Source organism: Zophobas morio, unplaced genomic scaffold (genome assembly GCF_036711695.1).
Source record: "Zophobas morio isolate AGI-343-1 ecotype UQ-CSIRO unplaced genomic scaffold, CSIRO_AGI_Zmor_V1 ptg000510l, whole genome shotgun sequence".
NCBI classification, from domain to species: domain Eukaryota; kingdom Metazoa; phylum Arthropoda; class Insecta; order Coleoptera; family Tenebrionidae; genus Zophobas; species Zophobas morio.
In genome coordinates this window covers 98,944-110,000 of record NW_026972613.1, presented here as the reverse complement: position 1 = coordinate 110,000, position 11,057 = coordinate 98,944, and the positions used below count along the sequence as shown (strand labels likewise).

The following is an 11,057-nucleotide window of genomic DNA, read 5'->3' as shown; positions in this document are numbered from 1 at the left end:
AGAGTCCATCGCCTGTACCGGTCTAATCCAGTGTCCGCCGATCCTAAAGACCGGACGGACTCGCGGGATAGACTTCCCCTCATACCCTCGGACACAGAGGCCTGCACTCTTTCGAGGGTTGACCTCCATGCCTCGGGCAGCGAAGAAGCCCTCCACGTCGGCGAGCGTGTTAGGGACTCTAACCTCCTCCTCTTCCAATAGGACGAGATCGTCGGCAAACGCCATGGCGGCACAACGCACTCCATCAGCTAACCGTGCGCCCTTATCCCCCGGACCGTTAAGCATCTCCAACAGCTCGTCCACTACCATGTTAAAGAGTAGTGGAGACAGCGGATCCCCCTGTTTGACTCCCCTCCGGAGAACCAGCTCACGGGTACAGGTCCGCCCCACCTTGATGGTCGTGGTGGAATGAGCAAAGGTACCCATGATGTATGCCCTGACGCCCTCATCAACTCCAAACCGACGCAACGCCCGATCAATCGACCAGTGAGACACCGTATCGAAGGCCTTCCGGATGTCCAGAGACACAACCGCAAACGACCTACCTGACTCTGTCCTGTCCCGAATAAACGAGTCCAGGATTGTGACGTTGGCCATCGTCCCATCGGTCTCCACGAAGCCGCGCTGGTGTGGGTTTAGCGCTATGACCCCATGGAGCCTCCGAGACAACAACCGGTGCCACAACCGTTGACCGGCAGAGCCAATAGTGATAGGCCGCCAGTTGGAAGCGTCCCCTTTATCCCCTTCCTTGTGGATCAGTACAGTCCTTGAAGCCCGCCAGGAAGTGGGTTGGAGCCCCTTCCACAGAATAACCGTGAAAAGAACAGCCAACTCCACATCCGACCTGGCCCGCACAGCGGCCACCCCAATTCCGTCAGGACCTGGGGCTGACACACGCCAGCCCTTTTTAGCGGCCCCAACTTCCTCGGGAGTGACCGGCACAAACACAGGTTGCGAACTTTTAGCGGACTGCACAGGCTCCTCGTCGCGTATAGAGACAGACTCGAAAATACCCCCATACAGTTCCTCAACATCGCCCACCGTAGGCACATCACCTTCTCCCAACGCCTCTACCGTGCCGCCGTCCAGGATTATCGACGCGAGAGCAGACCTTTTCTTTTGCCAGAGGTCCTGGGTCTTTTTGTAAAGTGATGCCCGGTGTCCTCTAGACGGTGGCTTCTCTGAGCCTATACGGCGTAGGTCTGCCCTTTCAACTCCTCTCCCTCTTCTACCTCTTCTGCGACCGACCAAGTTGACCCTAAGCCATTCGTCTACCAGGCCCAGCAGATGTTCACGGCTGGCACCTGATAGACTGGCATCTATGAGGTCGGTCGCGGTAGGCACCCCATCGCGGAGGCCCCTCAGATGTTCGATGAAGGGCCTATCAACCGCCGCGTATGGGTCGTCCTCTGGTGGGAGAGGAAGGTAAACGCTTCGCCGGATTAAACGACCCGGCTGACGCTCAACCCTTCCCCTCATCAGGACAGGGATCTTGCCTTTGCCTATGGGAGGGAGGACTGCGTCATCCCGAACGGTGATGGCTGGCGAAACGCTGGGTTCTGGTGAGGCTGAGGTGGACGACGAATCATCGGAACTGCTGGGCGTCGAGCTGTCTCCGAGGGCCGGATCCACGTACTCGTCAGAGGAAGAGGAAGATGACAACTTTCGGACCCTCTTTTTGGGCTGCACTAGAAGACTGGAGCGCCGCGGTAAGGAGCCGACTCGAGCAATCAAAGCATCATGGGCGCCTCTAGACGGACCCGGCCTATCTCTAGTTTGTGAAGGTTCCCGAGCAGGTAAATTGTGATTCACGCCGCGATGTTCTGCGAGGCCGCGATGTTCTGCGGCCGCGCGCTGTGACCTCGTCATGACCTGGGCTTGGGGTAGAAAGGCTTCTTCCGGAACATGGGGGAGAGTTCCTCTCGGAACGTGTGCCCGCTTATACCGTTCGAGGAACTCCCGATATGCGGGCTTCTTGCGCCGGTACCTCACCTGGTCAACAGTGAGGCCGGTCGCAAGCGCCATGTCCTTCAGAAATGGCTGATTCGGCTTCACACCCACCTCAATCTCCGCCATCAGCTCGAAAGCTGAGGCTTCGGAAGGAGGCAAGTGATCCGCTTCCTCTGCCATATACCTTTCTCGGTGGGCAAGCTTCTCGTGTTGCCGCACCCCCTGAAACGTCGCGAATTGACGACCGCAATGTTGGCACCGCGAACGATCTCTAACGCCGCATGTCTTCCTATGTCTGTATAGGCCAGACATCGTCTTGTACCTCCTCCCGCATATCCCACACACAGGGCCGGATAGCGACCGAAGACCGACGCCGGAATTTTGCAACTCGGCGCCGCCCGCCTGTTCGTTTAGGTCTTCGGTCTTGTCTACTTCCGGGGCAGATCGGGGCCCCGGGCCCGTTGCAGCTGAGGAAACCATACAAAAGTTATGGGGCCGCAAGGGAAAAACTCTAGAGGGGCAGCAGAGCCCTGCATACCACCCCCCAGCTACATACAACCGAGGGTCGCCACTCCCCGGAGGTCCACGTTCGAGACTGCCTAACCCGGCAGCCATTCATCCCTCGGCACGTAGGTCCACCTTGGATTGGGGCATTTTATAGCTTCTGCCAGCTAGCTCAGGTACGCGGGGTCGCCAAACCCCGAAGAGCCGCATCACGCCGTAGCGCTCGCGAACTCCCCCTGCATAAGATAGTCATAGTTACTCCCGCCGTTTACCCGCGCTTGCTTGAATTTCTTCACGTTGACATTCAGAGCACTGGGCAGAAATCACATTGCGTCAACACCCGCTGGGGCCATCGCAATGCTTTGTTTTAATTAGACAGTCGGATTCCCCCGGTCCGTGCCAGTTCTGAGCTGACCGTTGAATGGCGGCCGAAGAGGACATCCGGACGCCCTTTCGGGCGCACCCGGAGCCTCGCAGCAAGAAGGTTCCGCGGGAGGCCAAGGCACGGGACCGGGCTCGGATCCGACGTCGCCGCCGAAACGGCAACGCTTCACCTCGCCCAGGCCCGGCACGTCAGCCGCGACCCGCTTCCCCGTCAAGCCCGACACGCCCCGATCCTCAGAGCCAATCCTTATCCCGAAGTTACGGATCCAATTTGCCGACTTCCCTTACCTACATTATTCTATCGACTAGAGGCTCTTCACCTTGGAGACCTGCTGCGGATATGGGTACGAACCGGCGCGACGCCTCCACGTGGCCCTCTCCCGGATTTTCTCGCGATGAGAACGAGACGCCCCGGGAGTGCGAGGCGGCAGCCGTAACGACCGCCCATCCTCCCTCGGTCCGCGCAAGGCGGACCTTCACTTTCATTGCGCCTTTAGGTTTAGTAATGTCCCAATGACTCGCGCACATGCTAGACTCCTTGGTCCGTGTTTCAAGACGGGTCCTGAAAGTACCCAAAGCTATAGCGTCGCAGATCGGCGTTCTAAAAGAAGACGAGGTCTGTCCGACGACCCACAGCCAACAGCCACCCGGGGACGGGACCGGCACCAGGTCCGATCACCGTCGCGACGAGAGCGCTTGCCGTAGGGCGGACGCCGAACAAGCGGCGGCCTCGCGCCATCTTTATACCGTCGAGCGAGCCGACCGGGAAACACCGCGGGTTCGTTCGGAAACGGCGAACCGTCCGAACGGGCTCCACCGCGGGCCTCAGACCGGCACCCAACGGATCGCGACGTCCTACAGGGGGAGAAGTGCACGCGTTCGATCGCAGTTCGGAGGACGGAAGGCGCAGACGACGCGTACGCCGTCCGTCACGCGACCGCCCAGCGCCACGATCGAGACACGCTGAATCTCCCCTTTCGACCTTTCGGGTTTCTCAGGTTTACCCCTGAACGGTTTCACGTACTATTGAACTCTCTCTTCAAAGTTCTTTTCAACTTTCCCTCACGGTACTTGTTCGCTATCGGTCTCGTGGTCATATTTAGCCTTAGATGGAGTTTACCACCCACTTAGGGCTGCACTCTCAAGCAACCCGACTCTGAGGAGAGATCCTCCCGTCACCGGCAGCGGTCACTACGGGCCTGGCACCCTCTATGGGCTGTGGCCCCGTTCAAGATGGACTTGGACGCGCCGCACGATTTCGGGATGACGGACCCTCCCTAACACCACATTTCCCGGCGTCCGGTTTCGGCCGCGGGATTCGGTGCTGGGCTCTTCCCTGTTCGCTCGCCGCTACTGAGGGAATCCTAGTTAGTTTCTTTTCCTCCGCTTAATAATATGCTTAAATTCGGCGGGTAGTCTCACCTGCTCTGAGGTCGCAAGATCGAATAGATCTGGAAATGGATCATTTTAATACGCAAACGATCATGGCACGTCGTCGACGCGGCCTTTACGGTCTTTCGTCGAACAGCGACCTGACGTCGTCGCGAAATACGTCACGCACGCCTCGGACACGACGGTCGCATCGTTCGACAAAATCAACGCCGTTATGGCCGTCGAAAGTCGATCGTTTTGTGCTTTACGTCTGCTGATCCGCCCGTCGAAGGACGACGACGAACTCCTTCGAAAAGAAAGTCCGACACGTCACCCCGACGGGCCGCTATCGCGTCTCCGGATGTCGCGTACGCCGGATCGTACTCGAAACGAACGAACGTTACGTAAGTCGTCTCGACATCGACCTCCAACGGCACGCGTCTAAAAAACATCCAACTCGCTCCGACGAACGCCACGCTTTCTCAAACGAGGCGAACCGAGCAGTCTTTGAAATTGACACGACCCTCAGCCAGGAGTGGTCCGGGAACAGTTTATCCGAGGACCGCAATGTGCGTTCGAAATGTCGATGTTCATGTGTCCTGCAGTTCACAAGTTGACGCGCAATTAGCTGCGTTCTTCATCGACCCACGAGCCAAGTGATCCACCGTTCAGGGTAATCTTTTAGAATATACATTAAGACGCACGTTCTCTCCGGCTCGCCTCGCGACGGCCTGGAACGTTCTGCGTCGAAATTCTCTCGGTTTCGATTGTTTATTAAGATAAAAAAAGAAAAAAAAAGAAAAGAGAAACTTTCGAACGACGTGTCGTCTTACTAATTCCATCTTTTCCTCTCTCTCTTTTTTTTTTTTGTTAGTCGCAAGACTTGATCTCCTTTTCTAAAGCAGAAGCTCAACCGCACAACGATCACTTAACCAAACAAACTAGGTGTGATTTCGTCAAACGGCGCTTCCTAGGAGCGTCTCGAACGACGTTTCGAATCGTCTCGACGAGAACGGCGGCATCGAGCCGAACCCGTCGGCCGGGCGAAAATCATTTAAAACCCACGGTAACGAAGACTAGCAAAGGCGCACGAAACGCCCCGCACGTACTTACGAAACCTGCGATCCGAATCGAACTCTTTGAGGTTCTTTAGCGGATCAAGGTGCCCGAAATGCCGTCTGCCCGATCGCACGACGAACGCGCGTAAAGGACCGGCGCCGCGAGTTCGCATCGGCATGACGCCTAATCCGACTCTGGACGATTCAATAGTTCGAGGACGTCGTGTGACGCCGTCTCTTAGACGCGTTTCCTCTTTCGCACCGATCCCCACGTGGGACGAGAGAAGAGAAGAGAACGCGCTTCGGAAACGCGCGACGGCACCGCTAAAGGCTGGACGTGCCGTCGTCTACGCCGCAGACGTCTTTAGATGTTAGATCGAGCGTGTACGTCGTCCACGGACGCGACATACTTCGCACGACAACAACAACACGATCAGACGATGGTGTGTGTGTCTGTGTAAAGACAGTGCGTGTGTTCGAGACACGTTAATGATCCTTCCGCAGGTTCACCTACGGAAACCTTGTTACGACTTTTACTTCCTCTAAATGATCAAGTTTGGTCATCTTCCCAGCGACATCGGCGACGCCGAAACGCCACCGCGTACCGGTCCGAAGACCTCACTAAATCATTCAATCGGTAGTAGCGACGGGCGGTGTGTACAAAGGGCAGGGACGTAATCAACGCGAGCTTATGACTCGCGCTTACTGGGAATTCCTCGTTCATGGGGAACAATTGCAAGCCCCAATCCCTAGCACGAAGGAGGTTCAGCGGGTTACCCGGGCCGCTCGGCCAGGGAGGACACGCTGATTCCTTCAGTGTAGCGCGCGTGCGGCCCAGAACATCTAAGGGCATCACAGACCTGTTATTGCTCAATCTCGTGCGGCTAGAAGCCGCCTGTCCCTCTAAGAAGAATTGTTTGTACGCCGACAGTAAAAACCGCGCACGGCCAACGGGCGAACCCGAGACCGGCGGGCCTTTGGGATGTCGAAATACGCCTATTTAGCAGGCTAGAGTCTCGTTCGTTATCGGAATTAACCAGACAAATCGCTCCACCAACTAAGAACGGCCATGCACCACCACCCACCGAATCAAGAAAGAGCTCTCAATCTGTCAATCCTTCCGGTGTCCGGGCCTGGTGAGGTTTCCCGTGTTGAGTCAAATTAAGCCGCAGGCTCCACTCCTGGTGGTGCCCTTCCGTCAATTCCTTTAAGTTTCAGCTTTGCAACCATACTTCCCCCGGAACCCAAAAGCTTTGGTTTCCCGGAAGCTGCCCGCCGAGTCATCGAAAGAACGTCGGCGGATCGCTAGCTGGCATCGTTTATGGTTAGAACTAGGGCGGTATCTGATCGCCTTCGAACCTCTAACTTTCGTTCTTGATCAATGAAAGCGTTTTTGGCAAATGCTTTCGCTTCTGTCCGTCTTGCGACGATCCAAGAATTTCACCTCTAACGTCGCAATACGAATGCCCCCATCCGTTCCTATTAATCATTACCTCGGGGTTCCGAAAACCAACAAAATAGAACCGAGGTCCTATTCCATTATTCCATGCACACAGTATTCAGGCGAAGTTTTAGCCTGCTTTAAGCACTCTAATTTGTTCAAAGTAAACGTGCCGGCCCACCTCGACACTCAATGAAGAGCACCGCGGCGGGATTGAGTTGGGCCGCCCTCTCGAGCTAAGCCCACCGGCAGGACGTCCCGCGGCACGCCAGTTAACACCGCGAACGATGAACCGGCGGCGCGGGACACAGATTCGACTACGAGCTTTTCAACCGCAACAACTTTAATATACGCTATTGGAGCTGGAATTACCGCGGCTGCTGGCACCAGACTTGCCCTCCAATTGATCCTCGTTAAAGGGTTTAGAGTGTACTCATTCCGATTACGGGGCCTCGGATGAGTCCCGTATCGTTATTTTTCGTCACTACCTCCCCGTGCCGGGAGTGGGTAATTTGCGCGCCTGCTGCCTTCCTTGGATGTGGTAGCCGTTTCTCAGGCTCCCTCTCCGGAATCGAACCCTGATTCCCCGTTACCCGTTACAACCATGGTAGGCGCAGAACCTACCATCGACAGTTGATAAGGCAGACATTTGAAAGATGCGTCGCCGGTGCGAGACCGTGCGATCAGCGTAAAGTTATTCAGAGTCACCAAGTTGTACGATGACGGAGACCGCCACCGATTGGTTTTGATCTAATAAAAGCGCCCCTTCCGTTTCCGGTCGGGGCTCTGTTTGCATGTATTAGCTCTAGAATTACCACAGTTATCCAAGTAAATGTGGGTACGATCTAAGGAACCATAACTGATTTAATGAGCCTTTCGCGGTTTCACCTTAATTCGGCTTGTACTGAGACATGCATGGCTTAATCTTTGAGACAAGCATATGACTACTGGCAGGATCAACCAGGGAACTGCGTTCTCGTTCGGATACTCCGAAACTGAAAACTACACTTTCGTCGAAAGCGCGAGTGCGTGTTCGCGAAACGAACGCGTAGGAACGTAACGCCACGCTTAACTCTCTCTTTCGTTGTTTTATATACGAAAAATATCATACATAACGATACCGGTCGAAAAGTTTCGCGAGGAAACCTCCTGCGCCGGTTTAAAAGTTCAAACATTCTCCTCACTCTTCGCTAGATAGAATGCGACGGTGAGACGTGCCGAATTCTTTACAGAATCTGCACACGTTACGAGTATATTATATATTCTCGCTCGGAATGTAGGGAGTTGACGCAAATTTAATAGCTGTTCGATGCAACGAACGACGAATCGTGAAATTCGAACGTACGCCACCGTTTACAACAATGTAAGGTTGATCGCATAAGGACCGCCGACGATGGAACGTCCGCCGCATCCGCGATCTCGCTGTGCTGGACCGTCTTTCGAGGCAAGCTCGAACCCAATGAAGGAACTCAAGGATTCCATGAAATTCTAGGCGCAAACGCTCCGAGAGCCAAGTCTACTTCGGGTCATTTTCGACGGGTGCGATAACTACATTCTCAAAATTATCAACAAGACACACACACATACAAGGTTCGCTCTTATAATCATTAAAGGCACGACCACCAAAAGTAATCGCAACGTTTCGTTCTAAAAAGGTGAACGTATCGTCGTCTCTTTTTGTCGGGTCGGTCTGAATAACATAATAATGTCGTTGTTGAACATTATTTATTACAGAGAGAAACCAATGCGGTTAGCGTCTGCTATCATTTTTAGAGAATACGTAAAAACGCACAGTCTTAGAGACACCGAAGAACGGCCGGAACGTGCTGCGAAATTCATTTCGTCATAAATCCGAATTCCTTTTAAAAGTATTGGATAAGACTCGCAGACAGTCCGTGGTAACGCGAGCGAGAGGATGCAGTCGTTGGTCGGTATCTCGAGAGAACACCTCACACGCCACAACATCACTCCGCTACCTATAATAGCGCGCTTGACGTCGATCGGAGCCAAACGCTGCGAAGCGGCGACAGTGGTACGCGAGCAGGGGCGCGAGACACACCTCTCCCCGTCCGAGGTGCGCTCTGTCGGTGTGATGGCTCTTCGTAAAGAGCGGTTTGAACATTTTTCCACGGATTTTCGCAAGAAAAAAAATACGGCCGCATTGTGTTACGTAATCGAGGTAAGTTAGAATTTTTATTATAGCGATTTAGTTAATTTTAAAATACGTACCCGGTACGGGACGCCGTACTTCATAAATTTCGAACGCCGTACTTCATAAATTTCAAACGCCGTACTTTATAAACAACCAACGCCGTACTTCATAAACGACGAACGCCGTACATGTACTTTTAAAAAAATTTCCAAGTCCGGAGAAACGCCTTACTTTATAAAAGACGAACGCCGTACAAGCACTTTTTAAAAATTTTAAGTACGGAAGAACGCCTTACTTTATAAAAGACGATCGACGTATATATAAAATGTTGTAAAATGAAATTTATTATATATGTCGAAATAACTTTCGAGAAGTTTTTTTTAATAAAAACAAGGGAGAATTGAAATAGCTGTAACTGATTTTTTAAAACGAATTGTGCCATTCATGTTTTTTAATGCTTCAAACTGAATTTAAGTAACACCATAAATTTCGATTTTTTCAAGAAAACCTAGGGACACTCCCTCCTTTATTATATTACAGTGCCGGTACATGTATTTCCATACTTCACCGGCACTGACTTCACCCCACCTTAGGATCCTCACTGTATTATCTCCCTCACCCTCTACACCAATTTCACTCACCTTCACTCACTCCTATTCTCCTTTTCTCAAACACTCTCCTTGCAAACTCCATCAGTCCGTCATATACCTCTTTCGACCTCAACAATCTCTCTAACCGTCTCTCTCCTTCGTCCATCCATTCCGCCCATACACAACTCCCTCTCTCCTCATTGTATAACCTACACTCAAACAAAATATGCCGGACACTCTCTACACATCCACACCTACATTTGTCCGTTTCACTCAAACCTCTCTTATACAGGAACTCGTTCATACTACCGTGACCAGTCAGCAGAAACAACCCCAACATTCCCGGCTGAAACCATTCATTCTCCTTAACAAACCTCACATTCGGAACAAAATCATACGTCACCCTTCCCTTCTCACTCAACTCCCATCTTCTCTGCCAAACCTCCCATACTTTCGCCTCCAATACCTCCATTCTCCCTAAGTCTTCATTCACGCTTGTCCCTGTTTTCAACCACTCCAAATCTCCTGAATTCATTCCTCTCTTTTCCCTAAACATCACGCCTCTCCTAACAAACTCCAAATCCCACGGCAACTCACCCATTAACACTTGCATCGCATCCGTGCTCACAGTTCTACACAACACCATACTCGCATACACCGCACACCTCTGACATCTATTCACCAATTCTCTCGCATACCCAAACCGCAACACATCATACCACACTGCCACACCGAACGAAGCACACGCCACAACCAACCCCTTATAAATTACCCTTATCGCACCTCTCTTCAAACCCCACTCCTTCCTCAACACCCTCTTCAACTTCCCCATTATGTCAATCACCCTACTACCCAAACTCTCAACATGCGGCCTAAAATTCATGCGTTCACTCACCCTAATTCCCAAATATTTCACCTCCTTCACATACTTCACGCTCTCACCCATCACCCTTACATTCGCCGGCCTATTATCAGACAAAAACCCTTTCAACAACATCATTACCGTTTTCTCCTTAGACAACTCCACACCCACTCCATTCCCCCATGCAGCCACCATCTCCATCAAATCCGTCCCCTCACTCTCAATTTCTCTCCTGCTGTCCGTCTCAATCAAACATAACAAATCATCCGCATACGCTACACACTTTATACCTTTCCTTTCAATCTCATTCAGCAATCCATTCATCATCAAGTTCCACACCGCCGGCCCACAGATAGATCCCTGTGGGCATCCCTTACTTACCTTCCTTTCAATCTCGTCAGCCTCACCTACCACACACACTCTCCGATCCTTGAAATAGCTCACCCAACATTTAATCTCCTTGCACCCAACTTCCACCAACTTATTCAACACCTCACTCCAGCTCAAATTATCGAATGCACCCTTAAAATCCACAAACACTCCCATCACATACTTCTTTCTGGACTCCTCCACAACCTGTCTCACTCTCATCCATGCATCCTGTATCCCCACTCCTTTCACAAATCCAAACTGGGCACTCGACATTTTCCCTTCCAATACCTTTCCCAATCGCTCCACTAACACTCTCTCAAACACTTTCCCCATAACACTTAAAAGGCAGATAGGTCTGTACGACCTCTTCAAG

The 11,057-nt window shown here is 52.4% G+C and overlaps 2 non-coding genes across 2 annotated transcripts; both read right to left on the bottom strand.

The window, feature by feature from the left end:
- Positions 1–4,728: 4,728 nt before the first annotated feature.
- Positions 4,729–4,885, bottom strand: LOC135121151 (5.8S ribosomal RNA). The gene has a single exon (XR_010278872.1). It is a non-coding gene; the product is annotated as a 5.8S ribosomal RNA (ribosomal RNA).
- Positions 4,886–5,754: 869 nt separating this feature from the next.
- LOC135121143 (small subunit ribosomal RNA) lies at positions 5,755–7,675 on the bottom strand. The gene has a single exon (XR_010278866.1). It is a non-coding gene; the product is annotated as a small subunit ribosomal RNA (ribosomal RNA).
- Positions 7,676–11,057: the final 3,382 nt, after the last annotated feature.